This window comes from Bos grunniens, chromosome 20 (genome assembly GCF_055505025.1).
Source record: "Bos grunniens cultivar Pamir isolate PY7600 chromosome 20, Bosgru_T2T1.0, whole genome shotgun sequence".
Taxonomy (NCBI): Eukaryota; Metazoa; Chordata; class Mammalia; order Artiodactyla; family Bovidae; genus Bos; species Bos grunniens.
The window spans coordinates 58,993,331-59,015,018 of record NC_141184.1 but is presented as its reverse complement, the minus strand read 5'-3'; the positions used below and the strand labels follow the sequence as shown (position 1 = coordinate 59,015,018).

The following is a 21,688-nucleotide window of genomic DNA, read 5'->3' as shown; positions in this document are numbered from 1 at the left end:
TCCTGGCCACATATTGGCAAAGGGAGATGTGGGGTGGTGTTCTTGAGACTGATTTAGGAGAAAGTGCCTGGTTTAAGTTTCACCATCACCAAATGTTCTGCCTTAAGTATTCTTTAAAAAAAAAAAAAAAAAAATAGGAGACAAACTAAGAGAAGTCAGTTTCATAAAGCATCAGGTTTTAATAAAAATGTGATTTAGTTCTAAGTAATTTGGTCTCTCCTCTTAAATGACCTAGTTAAGTGACAAAAATGTATTATGCAATAATCTGACTAAAAAGGAAAAAAGAACCAATTTGAGATCGTTCCTGGGAAAAACACTCGAGCACCATCTCTGCAGATTCCCCTTTTCCTAGACAGCCACAAAGAAAGCTCAAGTTTTTATAAAGGAATAAGCAATTTCTAAGCAATTTCTCTTAATGTATCAAATTCTTTATACCTCTATGCGATATGAAAAATAATTAGCAATTTTCTTATCACTAAGGTCTATGTCATTCTCCAGATTTCTAGAAGGATATCCTCTGAAAGGGCACATTCAGCAATGCAATAGCTAACGCTCTTTTTAGTGATGTTAGCCCACAGCAGTGCCATATAGTAGGGAAGCACACTTGGCTCTGGGCTATTTCTCAGGCCACTTAATAAACTAGGCTTAATAGGACAGCTAGAGTCAAGAACTCTAAAATAGACTTCATTGTGTTTCAAAAGATTCTTTTCAATAACCAATGGAGAGAACCATCTTTCAGGAATTGGAAATGATCAGCCAATATTCTAGACAAAGATCTCTACAGACACATCTTAAAAGAGGAGACTTCTTATTAAAAGGGGTGTCCATCTAAGTTCCTGGTGCTGCCTCTCCCAACTTCTCACCAAAATGTCACTGAAGACTTAGAAAGGAGTGAATATTCATAGTACCTCCAACATCAAGCTTGCTGAAAGCACTAAGGACTAGCAGAATCTGGCAAGTAACCATTGTAATGATAAGACAGAAATAGCCCCATGCTTCTGCTCACAGCACACCCTCATTTCACTTCATTGCTGCTGCTGCTGCTAAGTCGCTTCAGTCGTGTCCGACTCTGTGCGATCCCATAGACGGCAGCCCACCAGGCTCCCCCGTCCCTGGGATTCTCCAGGCAAGAACACTTCATTTACTAGACTCTATTTTTAAACGTGGGAATTGGCTTTATAACCTTTCTACCACTTTGGGGCTTCCCTGGTGTTTCAGAGGTAAAGAATCTGCCTGCCAATACAGGAGATGTGGGTTTGAACCCTGGGTCGGGAAGATCCCCTGGAGAAGGGAATGCAAACCACTCCAGGATTCTTGCCTAGAGAATCCCATGGACAGAGGAGCCTGGCAGGCTATAGTCCATGGGATTGCAAAGAGCTGGACACAACTGAGTGACCAAGCACAGCACAGCACCACTTCCTTGACTCACGGACATATCTTTTCAATGAAAATGACACCAGCAGCTTCATTCTCCACTTCAAACAGTGATCTGGGAATTAAGGAGAGCACTGCTTCCTGAATACATCTCCCTTGCTAGTGCCCCTGTGACTGCCTCCCACAGTGGTCATCTCTCTCCACTCAGAAAGAGACACAAATCCCAGAGAGCTATTTAGAAACTAAGGACAATGAGTATGTTTAGCATCAAAGTATATGAGCTGCTGCCAATATTTCTCACAGTCAAATTACAGACTTCACTCACATGCATCTGACATACACTCATTGAGATCCCTCTATTTGCCAAACACCATTCCATGTGCTTTGGACACATTTGTGTGGAAAATAAAAAGACAAAGATCCCTGCCCTCCTAGAATTTACATTCTAATGAGGGAGGCAGATAATAAACAGATATAGAAATCTCGTAGAAAATTTAAAGCACGATGTAAACCAAAAAAAAAAAAATTAGACATTGTCAATGGAGTTGGAAGTGGATGGGAGGGGCTTCAATTTTAAATAGGGTGGCTAGTGTGAGCCTCAAGGAGAAGATGACATTTGGTAAAGGCTCAAAGGAGTTGAGGGAATTCACCTGTTAGATATCCAGGGGAAGAATTTCTAGACAGAAGCTTGAAACAGCCATGGCAGAGACCCCGAGGCAACAGCATGGCTGGCACATCCAAACAACAGCAAGGAAGCCACATGTTGGACAGCACACAAGGGAGGGGAAAAGTATCAGGTTGGCCAAGAAGTTAATTTGGATTCTTCTGTGAGCTGTTCTGGAAAAATCCAAATGAATTTTGGCCAACCCAATAGGAGTTGGGAAAGTCTAAGAAGTAATGGCCCAAGTCATGTTTAAGGACTTTGGCTTTAATCCTCTGTACTCTGGAGTAACTGCAGAGTTTTGAGCAGGAAAGCAGGTTGATCTGAATCACATTTCGAAAGGATCACTTTGGCTGCTCTTTTGGATGTAGGTGGGCAGTGATGGAAGCAGGGGCATGATTTAGGAGACCACAGAAGTACCAATAATGAGAAGACATGGTGACTCAGGCCAGGGTAGTAGCAAAAAGAAGATGAGAATTGACCAGATCCTGGCTATGTAAGAAAGTAAGGCTAAGAGAACTGTTCTGGATATGGCATGAGAGAGGATCAAAAGTTAAGGATGCTTTCAGCATAGCCTGAACAAGTAGAAAGATTAAATCATTTACTAAGATGGGAAAGACTTGTCAAATAGGATTTGAAGCAAACGAAAAGCTCAGTGTGAGACACGTTAAGTTCAAGATACCTATATGTCATTCAAGTAGAGTTACACATCAAGTAGGCAGTTGGATATGCTCATCTAGTCTGGGAGAAAATTCAGGGCTAGAGACTTAAAGTCAGAGGTCATACGTATACAGATGTGGTAGCCATCATAACAGGTAAGATCACGAAGGACAGAGTAAAAATAGACAAGAGAGGAATACTAAGAATATACTCTGGGCCAGGGGAGAAAGGAGGAACCAGCAAAGAAGAGTGATAAGGAGCAACTAGTGATGCAGAAAGACGACCAAGATTCTGAGCAGCCCTGGAGGTCAAATAAGAACTACATATGACAAAAAAGGAAGGACTAACCATAATACATGAGGTCTGAGAACTGACCACTGGAGTTCAGTCACGAATGAAGGGCATCAATAACCCCGATAAGAGTAGTGTCTATGGAGTGAGGGGATGAAAGCCTATACTGAGTTTAAGAGAGACTAGAGAAGGTCAGCAAATTTGGAAAACTCAGCAGTGGCCACAGGAAAAGGTCAGTTTTCATTCCAATCTCAAAGAAAGACAATGCCAAAGAATGCTCAAACTACCACACAATTGCACTCATCTCACATGCTAGTAAAGTAATGCTCAAAATTCTCCAAGCCAGGCTTCGGCAATACGTGAACTGTGAACTTCCAGATGTTCAAGCTGGTTTTAGAAAAGGCAGAGGAACCACAGATCAAATTGCCAAAATCCACTGGATCATCAAAAAAGCAAGAGAGTTCCAGAAAAACATCTATTTCTGCTTTATTGACTATACCAAAGCCTTTGACTGTGCGGATCACAATCAACTGTGGAAAATTCTGAAAGACAGAGGAATATCAGACCACCTGACCTGCCTCTTGAGAAAGCTGTATGCAGGTCAGGAAGCAACAGTTAGAACTGGACATGGAACAACAGACTGGTTCCAAATAGGAAAAGGAGTACGTCAAGGCTGTATATTGTCACCCTGCTTATTTAACTTCTATGCAGAGTACATCATGAGAAACGCTGGACTGGAAGAAGCACAAGCTGGAATCAAGATTGCCAGGAGAAATATCAATAACCTCAGATATGCAGATGACACCACCCTCATGGCAGAAAGTGAAGAGGAACTAAAAAGCCTCTTGATGAAAGTGCAAGTGGAGAGTGAAAAAGTTGGCTTAAAGCTCAACATTCAGAAAACTAACATCATGGCATCTGGTCCCATCACTTCATGGGAAATAGATGGGGAAACAGTGGAAACCATGTCAGGCTTTATTTTTGGGGGGGCTCCAAAATCACTGCAGATGGTTACTGCATCCATGAAATTAAAAGATGCTTACTCCTTGGAAGGAAAGTTATGACCAACATAGATAGCATATTCAAAAGCAGAGACATTACTTTGCCAACAAAGGTCAATCTAGTCAAGGCTATGGTTTTTCCAGCGGTCATATATGGATGTGAGAGTTGGACTGTGAAGAAAGCTGAGCACTGAAGAATTAATGCTTTTGAACTGTGGTGTTGGAGAAGACTCTTGAGAGTCCCTTGGACTCAAGGAGATCCAACCAGTCCATTCTAAAGGAGATCAGTCGTGGGTGTTCATTGGAAGGACTGATGCTAAAGCTGAAACTCCAATACTTTGGCCACCTCATGCAAAGAGTTGACTCACTGGAAAAGACTCTGATGCTGGGAGAGATTGGGGGCAGGAGGAGAGGGGACAATAGAGGATGAGATGGCTGGATGGCATCACCGACTCAATGGACATTAGTTTGAGTGAACTCCGGGAGTTGGTGATGGACAGGGAGGCCTGGCGTGCTGCGATTCATGGGGTCGCAGGGAGTCGGACACAACTGAGCAACTGAACTGAACTGAACTGAGAGAAAGGTCAATTTGAGACAGTGTGTATAAATAACTCTTTGCAGAAGTTTGTCCAATAGAACAATGAAATAGCAGGCATCTGGTGGGAAAGCAAGAGCAAGAGCAAATTTCTTGAAAGATGGGGCTATAACAAGCAGGGTTCAGGGAAGGATATATCTCAGGTATAAGAGAGAAGGGAGAAGTGCTAGGGTGGTTTCTTTCATTCTTGAGATATAATTGACATATAACTTTGTGTGCATTTAAGGTATATATTGCATTGATTTAATACATTTATATATTGCAGCATGATTATCATAGTAGCAAGACAGAACATCTCTGTCATGCACATAATTATCATTTCCTTTTTACACAGACAAGATGCAATCATTTAGCAACTTTGAAGATTATAATATTGTTGATTACATTCACTGTGCTGTGCAGTAGACCTCTAGAACTTATTTATCCATGAGTTAAAAGTTTGTACCCTCAGACAGCACTTACCCAATCTCCCCATCCTCCATAGGATAGCTTCATTTGCCTAGGCAAGAGGAGACAGGATGGGGGCATTGAAGAGAAACTTCCTTTACACAGGACCCTGAATAGTTGATTGTGACTAAAGTGAAAGTCACTCAGTCCAGTCTGACTCTTTGCAGCCCCTTAGACTGTATCCTGTCAGGCTCCTCTGTCCATGGAATTTTTCAGACAAGAAATACTGGAGTGGGTTGCCATTTCCTTCTCCAGGGGATCTCCCCAACCCAGGGATTGAAACAGGGTCTCCTGCATTGCAGGTAGATTCTTTACCATCTGAGCTACCAGGAAAGCCCTATTCAACAAGCAGGAAGAGAGCCTAGAAGAGAGGATGCTGGGTGGGGGATGGGTAAGGGAATGTCTGGAACCTCTCTTCTCTCTCAATTCTCACCAACGTAGGAATCATCAGCCTCTAGTGAAGATGGAAGGAGAGATGCTTAAGGTTTGAAGAGAAACAAGGTCAGGAAATAACACTGGAGAAAAAAAAGACACTGTCATTTTTAAATAAGAAACAAATTTTAATTAAATTATTCAACTCAAGCTTTGAAAAAAATCAAACCTAAGGGAACCAAAAGAATCACTAAAAAGATAAAAGCAGAAATTAAGGGATTAGAATACAAACAGTAGAACAGCTGGTTCTTTGAAAAGATGAATAAAATATACAAAACTCTTGCAAAGCTCATCAAGGAAGAGAAAAAATAACAAAATGGATATAACCAAGGAGACAAAGGAGATTTAATACAAGTAGAATGGGATATATACAATTCTATGCTGAAAATTTGAAACACCAGATAAAGAAGATGATTCCTAAGGAAACAAATTATCAAAATTGACTCAAGAAATAGACTCTGAAGAATTCAATAACTATACAAAAATAAATAATGTTGACAATGATTTAACAGGGGAGCAATACCAAACTTTTAAGACAGAATTTTTATGCTATTTAAAACATTACATGATATAGAAGAAAGAAACCAAATTTCACACTTCACTTTCTAAAATCCAGCATAACCTTGGCATCAAAACTTCAAAAAACTCTATAAGAAACATCTAATTTATAATACATATAATATTTAAGTATATCAAAAATTCTAAAATAATCACAAGTCCCATACAGCTATAATGTGGTTATGTTGTTAGATGCCAAAACTGCACTTGAAAAAAAAAAAAAATCCAAAAAAAATTCCTAATAAAAAATTTTAGTAAACTCACAATATCTACCACTAACCAACATTTGAGATCCTATTTCACAATGAACTACCAAAGGCCTTCTCATTAACTGCAGAAATACATGATAAGGGCTCAATTAACGTTAGCTTCTATAGTACTAGTGGCAGAAGCAGTAGATTAAAACAAGAATGTCAGTTCCTACTACTGATATTTTACATCTCTATACTAGAGGTTTCCCCAGAGTGAGCTTGGAAACTTCATCAACCAACAGGACTGTGGCTGTTGCTGCTCATGGACAGCTTGGCTATTCTAGAGCCACTGAGTCCAGCTGTTTTGAAAATCAGTCATTCCAACTGTCGTGACAAGAACTGAGGAAGAGAAATCAACCTGATGTTTGGTGCCGAGAAACAGATCACTGACTGCCTCCAGATAAGGAGGGCCTAGAGGAGCTATCCCACGTTGAAGTTCAGGAAGGGTGGCGGTGAGGAGATACCCCTCGTCCAAGGTAAGGAGCAATGGCTGCACTTTGCTGGAGCAGCTGTGAAGAGATACCCCACACCCAAGGTAAGAGAAACCCAAGTAAGACGGTAGGTACTGCAAGAGGGCATCAGAGGGCAAACACACTGAAACCATACTCACAGAAAACTAGTCAATCTGATCACACTAGGACCACAGCCTTGTCTAACTCAATGAAACTAAGCCAGCAACCCAAGATGGGTGGGTCATGGTGGAGAGATCTGACAGAATGTGGTCCACTGGAGAAGGGAATGGCAAACCACTTCAGTATTCTTGCCTTGAGAACCCCATGAACAGTATGAAAAGGCAAGATGATAGGATACTGAAAGAGGAACTCCCCAGGTCAGTAGGTGCCCAATATTCTACTGGAGATCAGTGGAGAAATAACTCCAGAAAGAATGAAGGGATGGAGCCAAAGCAAAAAGAATACCCAGCTGTGGATGTGACTGGTGATAGAAGCAAGGTCCAATGCTGTAAAGAGCAATATTGCATAGGAACCTGGAATGTCAGGTTCATGAATCAAGGCAAATTGGAAGTGGTCAAACAGGAGATGGCAAGAGTGAATGTCGACATTCTAGGAATCAGCAAACTGAAATGGACTGGAATGGGTGACTTTAACTCAGATGACCATTATATCTACTGCTGAGGGCAGGAATCCCTCAGAAGAAATGGAGTAGCCATCATAGTCAAAAAAGATTCTGAAATGCAGTACTTGGATGCAATCTCAAAAACAACAGAATGATCTCTGTTTGTTTCCAAGGCAAAAACCATTCAATATCACAGTAATCCAAGTCTATGCCCCAACCAGTAACGCTGAAGAAGCTGAAGTTGAACGGTTCTATGAAGACCTACAAGACCTTTAAAAACACCCCCAAAAAGATGTCCTTTTCATTATAGGGGACTGGAATGCAAAAGTAGGAAGTCAAGAAACACCTGGAGTAACAGGCAAATTTGGCCTTGGAATACGGAATGAAGCAGGGCAAAGACAAATAGAGTTTTGTGAAGAAAATGCACTGGTCATAACAAACACCCTCTTCCAACAACACAAAAGAAGACTCTACACATGGACATCACCAGATGGTCAACACCGAAATCAGATTGATTATATTCTTTGCAGCCAAAGATGGAGAAGTTCTATACAGTCAGCAAAAACAAGACCAGGAGCTGACTGTGGCTCAGACCATGAATTCCTTACTGCAAAATTCAGACTTAAATTGAAGAAAGTAGGGAAAACCACTAGGCCATTCAGGTATGACCTAAATCAAATCCCTTATGATTATACAGTGGAAGTGAGAAATAGATTTAAGGGCCTAGATCTGATAGATAGACTGCGTGATGAACTATGCAATGAGGTTCGTGACATTGTACAGGAGACAAGGGTCAAGACCATCTCCATGGAAAAGAAATGCAAAAAAAAAAGCAAAATGGCTGTCTGGGGAGGCCTTACAAATAGCTGTGAAAAGAAGAGAAGCAAAAAGCAAAGGAGAAAAGGAAAGATATAAACATCTGAATGCAGAGTTCCAAAGAATAGCAAGAAGAGATAAGACAGCCTTCTTCAGCGATCAATGCAAAGAAATAGAGGAAAACAACAGAATGGGAAAGACTAGAGATCTCTTCAAGAAAATCAGAGATACCAAAGGAACATTTCATGCAAAGATGGACTCGATGAAGGACAGAAATGGTATGGACCTAACAGAAGCAGAAGATATTAAGAAGAGATGGCAAGATTACACAGAAGAACTGTACAAAAAAGATCTTTATGACCCAGATAATCACGATGGTGTGATCACTGACCTAGAGCCAGATATCCTGGAATGTGAAGTCAAGTGGGCCTTAGAAAGCATCACTATGAACAAAGCCTAGTGGAGGTGATGGAATTCCAGTTGAGCTATTTCAAATCCTGAAAGATGATGCTGTGAAAGTGCTGCACTCAATATGCCAGCAAATTTGGAAAACTCAGCAGTGGCCACAGGACTGGAAAAGGTCAGTTTTCATTCCAATCCCAAACAAAGGCAATGCCAAAGAATGCTCAAACTACCGCACAATTGCACTCATCTCACACACTAGTAAAGTAATGCTCAAAATTCTCCAAGCCAGGCTTCAGCAATATGTGAACTGTGAACTTCCAGATGTTCAAGTTGGTTTTAGAAAAGGCAGAGGAACCAGAGATCAAATTGCCAACATCCGCTGGATCATGGAAAAAGCAAGAGAGTTCCAGAAAAACATCTATTTCTGCTTTAATAACTATGCCAAAGCCCTCGACTGTGTTGATCACAATAAACTGTGGAAAATTCTGAAAGAGATGGGAATATCAGACCACCTGACCTACCTCTTGAGAAATGTGTATGCAGGTCAGGAAGCAACAGTTATAACTGGACATGGAACAACAGACTGGTTCCAAATAGGAAAAGGAGTACGTCAAGACTGTATATTGTCACCCTGTTTATTTAACTTATATGCAGAGTACATCATGAGAAACGCTGGACTGGAAGAAACACAAGCTGGAATCAAGATTGCCGGGAGAAATATCAATAACCTCAGATATGCAGATGACACCACCCTTATGGCAGAACGTGAAGAGGAACTAAAAAGCCTCTTGATGAAAGTGCAAGAGGAGAGTGAAAAAGTTGGCTTAAAGCTCAACATTCAGAAAACGAAGATCATGGCATCCAGTCCCATCACTTCATGGGAAATAGATGGGGAAACAGTGGAAACAGTGTCAGACTTTATTTTTCTGGGCTCCAAAATCACTGCAGATGGTGACTGCAGCCATGAAATTAAAAGACGCTTACTACTTGGAAGGAAAGTTATGACCTACTTAGATAGCATATTCAAAAGCACAGATATTACTTTGCCAACAAAGGTTCGTCTAGTCAAGGCTATGGTTTTTCCTGTGGTCATGTATGGATGTGAGAGTCGGACTGTGAAGAAGGCTGAGCGCCGAAGAATTGATGCTTTTGAACTGTGGTGTTGGAGAAGACTCTTGAGAGTCCCTTGGACTGCAAGGAGATCCAACCAGTCCATTCTAAAGGAGATCAGCCCTGGGATTTCTTTGGAAGGAATGATGCTAAAGCTGAAACTCCAGTACTTTGGCCACCTCATGCAAAGAGTTGACTCATTGGAAAAGACTCTGATGCTGGGAGGGATTGGGGGCAAGATGAGAAGGGGACGACAGAGGATGAGATGGCTGCATGGCATCACTGACTCGATGGACGTGAGTCTCAGTGAAATCTGGGAGTTGGTGATGGACAGGGAGGCCTGGCGTGCTGCGATTCATGGGGTCACAAAGAGTCAGACACGGCTGAGTGACTGATCTGATCTGATCTTACTGATACAAGGCAACTCTTCCCAGTCCTCAATGAAGGTAATGGCCCAATGATGGCAGCCAAAGCTTAACAACACTTGAGTATAAAATCATGCGACCAACAAGGGCTTAATTTCCAAAACATACGAACAGCTTATACAACTCAATGACATAAATAAAACAATCCAAACAAAAAATGGGTAGAAGACCTAAGTAGACATTTCTCTAAAGAACACATATGGTTGGCCAATAGACACATGAAAAGATGCTCAATATTGCTAATTATTAGAGAAATATAAATCAAAACTTCAATGAGGTAAGACCTCACACTGGTCAGAGTGTCCACCATTAAAAAGCCTACAAATAACAATGCTGGCGAAGATGTGGCAGAAAAGGAATCTTCTAACACTTCCTACACTGTTCGTAGGAATGTAACTTTGTGCAGCCACTATGTAAAACAGTATGGAGGTTCCTCAAAAAACTAAAACCAGAGTTGTCATCGATCTTGCAGTCCTACTCCTTGGCACATATCCAAACAAAACTCTAATTTGAAGAGACATGTGTACTCAATGTTCTTAAAAGCACTATTTAAAATAGACAAGACGTGGAAACAATCTAAATGTCCATTAACAGAGTAATGGACAAGGAAGATACGGTACATATACCATGAAATACCACTCAACCATAAAAAGGGATGAAAGCTACCATTTGCAGGAACATGAGTGGACCTAGAGATCATTACACTAAGTAAAGTAAGTAAGTCAGAGCAAGACAAATACCATATGGTATCATTTAGATGTAGGGCTTCCCTGGTGCCTCACAGGGAAGAATCTGCCTGCAGTGGGGGAGACCCAGGTTCGACCCCTGGGTTGGGAAGATTCCCTGGAGAAGGGAATGGCTACCCATTCCAGTATTCTTGCCCAGAGAATTCCACGGACAGAGGAACATGGCAGGCTGAGATGCATGACAGGCTATAGTCCATGGGGTGGCAAACAGTTGGACAGAACTGAGCGACTAATACATTGCTTGAATGTGGAATATAAAATATAACACAAATGAACTTATGGAAGCAGCAGACACATAGACATAGAGAACAGACCTGCGGTTGCCAAGGTGGAAGGTGGGCGGTAGGATGGATTGGGAGTTTAGGATTGGCAGATGCAAACTAGTATACACAGAATACATAAACACAAGGTCCTACTGTGTATCATAGGAAACTACATTCAATATCCTGTAATAAGTCATACCTGAAAAGAATATGAAAACCTATATACATACATGTAAGGAAATCACTCTGCTATACAGTAGAAATACATAAATGTTGTAAATCAACTATACTTCAGTATTTTTTTAAAAAACCTGAGCATAAATCAGACAGGCTGATCACAAACCTTTCTGAAATAAAACACAAAGCACAAATACTTCAAGAAAAAATGCCTGTTTTAATTGCATTTTGTCTTAACGTCATAGATCTTGATGTTTGCCCAAATTTCAATGAATTAAGAAAAGCAAATCTGTGAAACACTGAACAGTGAAGCAAGAATATTTTACTTCATCTCACTTTGTAAATAATTCATGATAATGTATAACCCACTAAACATTTGCTCATAATGTTTATTCAGCTGACAGTTTACAAACAGGACATTCTCAGCTTAAGGAGGAAAAGAAGACTTTAAAAACACTTGCTTTTCTTTTCCAACTTTAATTCACTGTGATTTCCCACTGGGAAGAAGGCTTATTAGGAATCGAATTAGTTTATATTTCCTCCAAAAAGGATTAGTTACATCCTTATTTGCAACTCTTGAGGTCTGAGAAACCTTTTTAAATCATCAAGCAAAAGGAAGTAAGCAAGATGGTGCCTTCATCTTTTTAAATTTATTTATTTTTAATTGAAGGGAAATTGCTTTACAATATTGGTTTGGTTTCTGCCACACATCAAAGTGAATTAGCCCTAGGTATATATGTGTCCCCTCCCGCTAAAATCTCCCTCCCACCTCTCACCCTTTCCCACCCCTCTAGGTTGTTACAGAGCCCCAGTTTGAGTTCCCTGAGTCATACAGCAAATTTCCATTGGTTATCTATTTTACATATGGTAGTGTATATGCTTCCATGCTACTTTCTCCATGCCTTTCATCCTCTCCTTCCCCTCCCCCGCGTGGGACCATAGGTCTGTTCTCTACGTCCGCGTCTCCATCACTTCCCTGCAAATAGGTTCATCAGTAAATATGGTGTCTTCTTGGTAGTAGTTCACCTGACGGCAAAGCAACTCCATGCTATCCACTGCAGTTGGATACTGAGCTTCCTAAAAGAAAATAACTTCCAAACACATGCACTTGACTTCTGTTAACTCACTCCAACCCCTCTGTATTTGAAAGATCTACTGCTTCTGCTCCAGAGGATTCAGGAAATTCAGTGTTTCTTGGGAAATGCCACGCTATAACTGCACTTAACTGTTAAAGACCAAAAGAAGGACTTCACAGCCAGTTAAACACATGAACATACAAAGATATAACTAAGAATAGTACAAGGTGACTCTTGCAAAATGCAAAGCTTTATTGGCGAACTCAACTGGACGCATCCACGTAAGAGGCAAAGAAGAGAAACAAAATAGCATAGAGAGTAACCAAGAGGGAAAAAGACCTCAAATGCAGGATACATTTGCAGAAGGAAGAAGAAAAGAGTAAAAAGTATTGCACCCACAGGGCACAATCCAAGTAAATTTGAGAACATTAGGAATTAGCGAAAACCTCAAAACTGGTATTTCTTGAAAGTTAAAACTGAATCATTTTCAAACACACACAAAAACCTTGTAATTGATATCTTCAAGGTTAACCAGCAACCCCATAGCCTCCTTCTCTTGTAACAGCCACCTGGGGGATGTGGCAGCCATGATTGTGCCACGTGATCTCGCTGGAGCCTGAGGCCCTGAGGCAGGCGCATGCGCACAGTGAGACAATCAGGCGTATTCTGACCAGGCTCTGCCTGGCACTTCAAGCGGATCCAGACCCTCATGGGCCCCTCAGGTTTAGTAGGTATGCAAAAAACCGTCACTAGGAAAAGTCTCTATAAACTAACAAAATGCTAGCAGTTAAAAGAGGCCAGGTGTCTGATTTAACGAGTAAGAAGATGTTATATTTTAATAACCTTACTTAAGGGCAAGCTTTAAGGCTGCTTAAAAAAAAAAAAACTTTCAAATATGGCCTCTTTCATTTTGCTTATGCTTTATTTCCTTAGCAAAGCTAACAATGGTTTCAAATTTTGTGTGTGTGTGTGTGTGTGTGTATGACACCATAAAAACGCTGCTGCTGCTGCTAAGTCGCTTCAGTCGTGTCCGACTCTGTGCGACCCCATAGACAGCAGCCCACCAGGCTCCCCAGTCCCTGGGTTCTCCAGGCAAGAGTACCAGAGTGGGGTGCCATCGCTTTCTCTGATATAAGCCCTATAGATACTGAAAAGAGTCTTTGAAAAAATGACTTTTTTTTTTTTTCTAAGCACACAGGATGTAAGCTACTGTGCAGTGCCAAGAGCAACAAGGCACTGTCACAGCTGAAGTGGAGTCCTCACGTCCCAGGGAGAGCTTAGGGGTGGAAGAAGGCTGACAGCTGTGCAGAGGTGGTGGGAACCGGCCTGGACTCAGTTCTCACATGGCCTTCTCCCTTTCTTCACTTAGTTAATTGGGCTTTGCTAACTGGCAATGACTATGACACCTAATACCTGAGGAGTATCCGAATGACAACAGGTTAAGAGATAACCTTCAAGAGAGATTTTATAAATATGAACATAAAGGCAACTAGATGCAGCCTCTACAACATAAAACTGAGGCCAAGGGAGGGGGAAAAAAAAAAAAAAAACACCTAAGACTGAAATGCTAGGAAGAATTTTCTGAACATGGAGATCTATTAAATGCCTAGCAACCTCCCCAGGGAAATTGTAGCAAAGTCACTCAGAGTGGAGCGAGAAATTCATTTCTGAAAGTCTCTTTTCCAACTTGGGAAATTTAACTCTATGCCTTTGTAATCCCCAGAGACAGCTTGGCTGAGGCTACACTGGGTGTAACCATATGTCAAAACTAATACATTGGATATGGTACTTACTCACGATTTGCAAGGAAAAATTCAAAACTAAAAGTGCCAAAGGAATCTTTCCTTTTCAGATAGGAGCATAAGCTATGACTCTGTATTATTAAAAATATTTTGTCCTTTGCCCAGATCATTATTTAAAGAGAAAATGTTTAAAAGACCATAGGACAAAATCATGGGGGGAGGAGGTGAAGAGCAGGAATGTTGGCCTTCTTTCTATCTTAATAGCAGTGTTTTTACTAGAAGTAAATCCTTCCTTTCCATCTTCCTCACCTGATGAAACAGTCCTGATCCAATCCTGGGTCTTCATCCTCCAGGACTCAACTTAGGTGGAAGTCCTATCTCTGCTAGAAAAGCCTCCTATTAAAGACCAAAGCACCATGGAAAACTCTTGCTTCACTCTAGCTTAGTGCTCCTCACCTTTATCAAATGGCCCGTCTCTCTCTCCAGACCCCAGCTCCTTGATGGGGTACTCTGTCCCCTCCAGCTGTGAGACACAGTGGGAGGCATGTGAGTAATGAGTGAATGTTGACTTACCCGGGGCTGAGTCAAAACAGAAGAAAAGAAACAATTGATAAAGGCAACATCAGTTCTGGCCATGGGACTCTACTACGGTGATTAATGTGACCAAGGTGATGGGCCAGAAAAATAGAACAAGGAGGTCATGAGCCTTACTTGCCCAAGTCAAATTCTTTGGAGAAGTGGTTTGCAAATATTTTGGTCTTCCAAACTCATCCAAAGAAATGTGAAAAATGATATAGGTCCTAACTCAATTTAAAGTTGACATCTAAGCTTGTTCAACCTAGGTTTAAATAGTGGCACAGAATCTAATTTCTAGCATTTCATAAATATTGACATTTTTAAATGAAACTGCTTTTCTTCAAGCTTTTCAATGTGTCTATTGTTATCTAAATACTGCAGGGATTTGATACCCAAGATCCATATTAAAAATACATGAACAACCTTTCTTTTGCTTTCCTCTATTTTTATAATTTTTCCCCCCCTTAAACTTGTATTTCCATTTCATTTCTCCCACATAATGTAATACTTCTATGGAGGTTTTTATTGATCACACTATCAATATTTCTCTGCAACAAAAACTTATTAAAATTAAATTTTTTATTTCCTGTGACCAAATGGCTCTAATTTTTTAAAACTTCATCTGGATTCAATTATTAATATTAACACAATGCAATTTTCCAAAACAAATGTCCAATTGTAATAGCTAAAAATTAAAGCAAGCATAAGTCATTTTTTATTGGAAATGCATTTCTTAATGAGATGAATGGTGATAGTTTATTTTTTCAAAGTAGTTCATTTATCCATGAACAAATATGCTTTATTACCAGAATAAAAAGAGTTTCAACAGCAACTCTATTCCCATTTTTTTGTGTTAGAAATACAAAGTAAAAAACCTTGTTCATATGAATTATTTTAGAGAATGAAAGTTTTACTATACCAGTGGTACTTAATTCTTTGAGTTCCTTCTGAGATTTATGTCTCCCAAACCATAGATAATTCAATATAATTTTATGATAATCAGTATTCCTTGACAAACTATTTTGAGTCATCCTCAATTTTGTTAAAAAAAAAAAAAGAAGCCACTTGATTTGCAAAAGGATTAATTTCCAAGTCATTAGATTTATTTGTTTTCCTCAGTAATGTCTCTTTGACACCCCAGACAAAGTAGAGGAGGTGACTTCCTGTGACAATACATCATGATGTGATTTGGGAGAGGTAAAGTCAGGCAACCCATTAGTACTGGTATGGTGGGGTTTCCCAGGCGGTGCGAGTGGTATAGAGCCCACCCGCCAATGCAGGAGACATAAGACATGCAGGTTCGATCCCTGGGTTGGGAAGACCCCTGAAGAGGGGCATGGTAACCCAGTCCAGAATTCTTTCCTGGAGAATCCCATGGACAGAGGAGCCTGGCAGGCTACAGTCTATACGGTCACAAAGAGTTGGACACGACTGAAGCAACTTAGCACACACACATGCACACAGGAAGGTTAAGGTCTGAATAGTGTCCTCACAACCCTGCATGGGCCCAGTACCTCCTACAGTCTTCATGTACCCCTAGAAGTGACACATCCGAGTCTGCTGACTTCATGGGCCAGAATGCCAGCGGTCTATCCCTAGGTGGAGAAAATAGATACAAATACCGTGAGTCGGGAAGATCCCCTGGAGCAGGAAAAGGCAACCCACTCCAGTATTCTTGCCTGGAAAATTCCATGGACGGCAGAACTTGGCAGGCTATAGTCCATAGGGCTGCAGAGAGTCAGATACGACTGAGCAACTGACACAAAAACCAGCAGAAGAAAGAGAGAATGTGGAATAGAGAATCAGCTCTTTAGTGGAGCAGAAGACAAAACAAGCCCAGCAGAGACACAGGTAGCACACCCCCTCCACCACAAAGTACAGCAAGCAAACCCCAGTGCTTCTCCACTGCCCACATCTGAGCAGGGGCTCCCACTCAAAATGTAGAAAAGAAAAAATACACCACCTAAAATGTTAAATTTAAAGAAGTTAGTGGGGGGCGGGAGGGTGGGGCGGGGGTGGCTATGTGCGAAGAGCAGTAAAAACATAAACACAAGAAGCAAAGGCTTAAAAGGCTTAGGACATTATATATAGATACAGGGTTTAAGAAAATGCAGAGGGAGAGGAAGAAATCATTTTCATTGGAGAAATATGATTTACCAGCAAAAGACAATGCTCTGCACGCCAAGGACAAGAAAGAACCAAGAAAACTTGGACTGGTTAGTTGTGTAGTCAGAGAGGTCATCTACCAGAAGGATTAAGAACATGGACTCTGGGGCTAGATTTCCTGAATGTGAATCCTGGCCCCTCTACTTACCAGCTTGCTGAGTAATCTTAAGGCTCTGTGCCTCAATTTTCTATTTGTAAAATGGGGGTATCAAAAATACCTACCTCATGAGGTTATCATGAGGATCAGTGAATATATATATATATGTGTATATAGGTATATATATGTGTGTGTGTGTGTGTGTGTGTGTGTGTACGCGCTCAGTCATGTCCAACTCTTTGTGACCCTTTGACTATAGTCCACCAGGCTCCTCTGTCCATGAGATTCTCCAGGCAAGACTACTGGAATGGCTTGCCTTTCCTCCTTCAGGGGATCTTCCTGACCCAGGGATTGAACCTGCATCTCCCAAGAATTTTACACTGGCAGGCAGATTCTTCACCATTGAGCCACCTAGGAAGCTCATACACTCACACACATACACATACATACACACACATATATATTTATAATATATATGGCATTAGTAGTAACAGGTATATGGAAATAAGTTATAGCTATCATGATTACCATCATTTCCAAGAGGGAACTAAGCCACATCAAAAAGTGACTGAAATCATTAACCTATGTACCCTAAACTCATATAGTAATGCATATCAACTATATCTCAATAAAACTGGGGAAAGAATTTAAAGGTCTGCAAAAAATAATAATAATAATAATAAGAGGCCACGTGGTCCAGGCCCCATTTCTAAGTATTCAAATCTAAAACTGAGATGACCAACCTCTGATGAGAACCTCAGTTCAAATTTTCTACTGGCCTCACCAGCCTCTGTGGGGAAAAGTAAAGACAACTAAGCCACTAGTAAAAGCACAACATTCCCACAAAGGTCTATTTCTCCTATAACTGTTAGTTGCAATAAGAAATACAAAACTAAAACATAAAAAATTCTATTGAAGATCTTGATCCAAGTGAATAAGAAATGCCGAAAAAGACAATAAGCAACTAACCCCAAACCTAATAGTCTAAATTATTATCATTTGATCAATGTACTCTGTATCATGTCTAGCTTGGTAATTAGTATTTCCCAAGGCAGGAGGATGAAGGAATTATGGAGAGAATGTTCAACAAAAACTGATTATTTTAAATTCCAAACTAAACTTTACCCACTATAAGTGGTTTCTTCTACTCATTTTCCATGGCCATATCAGTCTCTGCCTTTCCTTCTCCACCAGACCAATACCAGCAGAAGATTAATACCTAAGCAGTAAAAGAAAGGGGCTGTTTGAGGGAGGAGACTTAAGTAGCTTCTAGGTGCCAAGAGCAGGAGGGAGTCTTTGTGATGATATAAAGAGAGTCATCAGGAGATGCAAATAAGGAAAAAACCTAGAGCCAGACCAAGAGATAACCTGGATTGATAAGCTGGATTTCATTAAAATTTAAAACTTGTTTGCAAAAATACAATGTCAAGAGAATGAGAAAATCCACATAGGGAGTAAATATTTGCAAAATGTAACAAATACTGTTCTGATAAAGAAATGTTATCCAAAATATACAGATAATTATTAAGGCTCAACAATAACAAAACAACCCAATTTTAAAAACAGGTCCAAGACGTGAGCCAGGGAAGATACATAAATGGTACATGCTGCTGCTGCTGCTAAGTTGCTTCAGTCGTGTCCAACTCTTTGCGACCCCATGGACTGCAGCCCACCAGGCTCCTCCGCCCTTGGGATTTTCCAGGCAGGAGTACTGGCGTGGGTGCCATCGCCTTCTCCGAAGTGGCACATAAGCATATGCAAAGATGCGCCACATCATATGTCATCAGGAAAATGCAAATCCAAACAAGAACAAGATGCCAGGAGAAGGGAGTGACAACCCACTCTGGTACTCTTGCCGGAGAATTCCATGGACAGCAGAGCCCGGCAGGTTACAGTCCATGGGGTAACAAGGAGTCAGACACAACAGTGGCCTTCACTTTCATACACCTTTTAGAATGCTGACAAGGATATGGAGCCACAGGAACTCTCATTTACTGTGAGGAGGTTGCAGAATGGTACAGCCACTGTAGAAAACAATTTGGAAGTTTCTGACAAAACTAAACAACTCTTACCATATGATCCAGCAATCAAGCTCCTTGGTATAAATATAACAAAAGGAGCTGAAAACTTGCATCCACACAAAGACCCATACACAAGTGTTTTTAGCAATCCTATTCCTAATTGCCAAACTTGGAAACACCCTGTCCCTCAGGAGATAAATGGAGAAATAAACTGTGATACATTCAGATAACGGAATATTTTTCAGTGCTAAAAGGAAATGTGCTACCAGGTCATGAAGACACAGTAGGGAACCTGAAACGGCTATTATCAAATAAAAGAAGTCAATCACTGTGTGATTCCAACTATCTGATATTCGAGAAAAGGCAAAACTATGGAGACAGTAAAAAGATTCATGGTTGCCACAGGTTAGGAGGGAATAATGAACAGGCAGAGCACCAAGGGTTTCTAGGGCAATGAAAACGCTCCATATGATCCTATAATGATGAATACATGTCATTGCAGGCTCACCTTGCAGCTTTGGTTTCAGGCCACTGCCATAAAGAAATATTGCAATAAAACGAGTCACATGAATTTTTTGGTTTCACAGTGCATATAAAAGTTATGTCTACTCTAAACTTTAGTCTATCAAGTGTGCAATAGAAGTATGTCTAAAAAACAATGTACATACCTGAATTTAAAAAATACTTTACTGCTAAAAATGCTAACCATCATCTGAGCCTTTGGTGAGTTGCAATCTTTTTGCCAGTGAAGGGTCTTGCCTCAGTGTTGATACCTGCTGACTGATGAGGTTGGTAGTTGCTGAAGGTTGGGGTGGCTGTGGCAATTCCTTAAGATAATGCTGATGTATGGCAAAACCAATACAATATTGTAAAGCAATTAGCCTCTAATTAAAATAAATTAATTTAAAAAATTAAAACAAGAAAAAAAAAAAAAGTTTGCCACATTGATGGACGCGTCCTTTTAAGAAGGATTTCTCTACAGCATGCAAGGCTATTTGATAGCATTTTACCCACATTGGAAGTTCCTTCAAAACTGGAGTTAATCCTCTCAATCACTTCCACTGCTTTATTAACTAAGTTTACATAATATTCTAAAGAAATGGCCTTTTTTAGCAATGAACTAGGTCTTAATACTACAACTCTTTAATTTGTTTAAAAAAAAAAAAAATCAAAGTGCCTGTGAAGCACAAGACAAGGCATGCCTGCATACATTTGTCTAAACCCACAGAATAAACAGGGCCAAGAGTGAACCCTAAGGTAAACTATGGGTTTTGAGCAACTATGATGTGTCAGAGCAGGTTCATCAGCTGTGACAAACGCATCACCTGTGGGCAATGTTGACAGGGTGGGGGTGAGGGTGGGGTGCTATGCATGTGTGGAGGCAGGGAGCACATAGGAAACCTTGTATCTTCCTCTCAGCTTTTCTGAGAGCCTAAAAAATATTCTTAAAGACCAATAACATCTTTTCTTTTAAAAAGAAACCATCGTTTAATTCTGAATTTTCAAAGGTATTCCTTGGAACTCTTTTTCTTTGAGATCTCAATAGAAGGAAACTGAGTCAAAGTTAAACCCACTTGGAAGACTTAATTCAAACAAAGGTAAGACTAAACAGGCTTAAAACATTTCACATGTTCATCCGCAAAGTAAATCTCTAAGTAGATTTCACTATTTCACCAATTCATTTGATAAAAGAAACATTTCTCCTACAGGGATATCTCTCAGGACTCTTCACATCAACACACTTGGAGAATCCTGGATTATAAATAACAGGTCTAAAATGTAGGTCTACAACAATCCCACTACTGGGCATATATCCTGAAGAAACAATGATTTTTAAAAGACACCCCAGCATTCACTGCAGCATTATTTACAGAGCTTCTCTGGTGGCTCAGATGGTAAAGAATCTGCCTGCAAAGCAGGAGACCCAGGTTTGATCCCTGGGTTGGGAAGATCCCCTGGAGAAGGTGGCGACCCACTCCAGTATTATTGCCTGGGGAATTCCATGGACAGAGGAGCCTGGTGGGCTACAGTCTGCTGCTGCTGCTGCTGCTAAGTCGCTTCAGTCGTGTCCGACTCTGTGCAACCCCATAGATGGCAGCCCACCAGGCTCCGCCATCCCTGGGATTCTCCAGGCAAGAACACTGGAGTGGGTTGCCATTTCCTTCTCCAATGCATGAAAGTGAAAAGTGAAAGTGAAGTCACTCAGTCGTCTCCGACTCTTCGAGACCCCATGGACTGCAGCCTACTAGGCTCCTCCGTCCATGGGATTTTCCAGGCAAGAGTACTGGAGTGGGGTGCCATCGCCTTCTCCGGGGCTACAGTCTATGGGGTGGCAAAGAGTCAGACACAACTGAACAACTGGTATGTTCACTTTCACTTTTCAGGACATGGAAGCAACCTAGATACCCATCAACAGATGAATAGATACAGAAGCTGTGGCAAACAGATACTCAGTCATGAAAAGAAACACATTTGAGTTGGTTCTAATGAGGTAGATGAACCTAGAGCCTATTATACAGAATGAAGTAAATCAAAAAAGAGAAAAACAAATATCACATATTAACATATATATATATATACAGAATCTAGAAAGATGGTACTGATGAGTCTATTTTCAGGGCAGCAGTGGAGAAGCAGTTATAGAGCACAGACTTGTGGACACAGTGGGGAAAGAGTGGGACAAATTGAGACAGCAGCATTGAAATATATACATTACCATATGTA

At 40.7% G+C, this 21,688-nt stretch overlaps 1 protein-coding gene across 10 annotated transcripts in view; it reads right to left on the bottom strand.

Annotated features, from left to right (window-relative positions):
- MAST4 (microtubule associated serine/threonine kinase family member 4) overlaps nucleotides 1-21,688 on the bottom strand; it is a 616,403-nt gene that overhangs the window by 474,851 nt on the left and 119,864 nt on the right. The window contains exon 1 of one of the 10 annotated variants that reach the window (XM_086362016.1): nucleotides 16,195-16,275. The exons of the other annotated variants lie outside the window; for them this stretch is intronic. The gene's annotated coding sequence lies outside the window, so the exon portion shown is untranslated. Of the gene's footprint in view, nucleotides 1-16,194; nucleotides 16,276-21,688 lie in introns of those variants that run through there. 10 annotated transcript variants of the gene reach the window in all.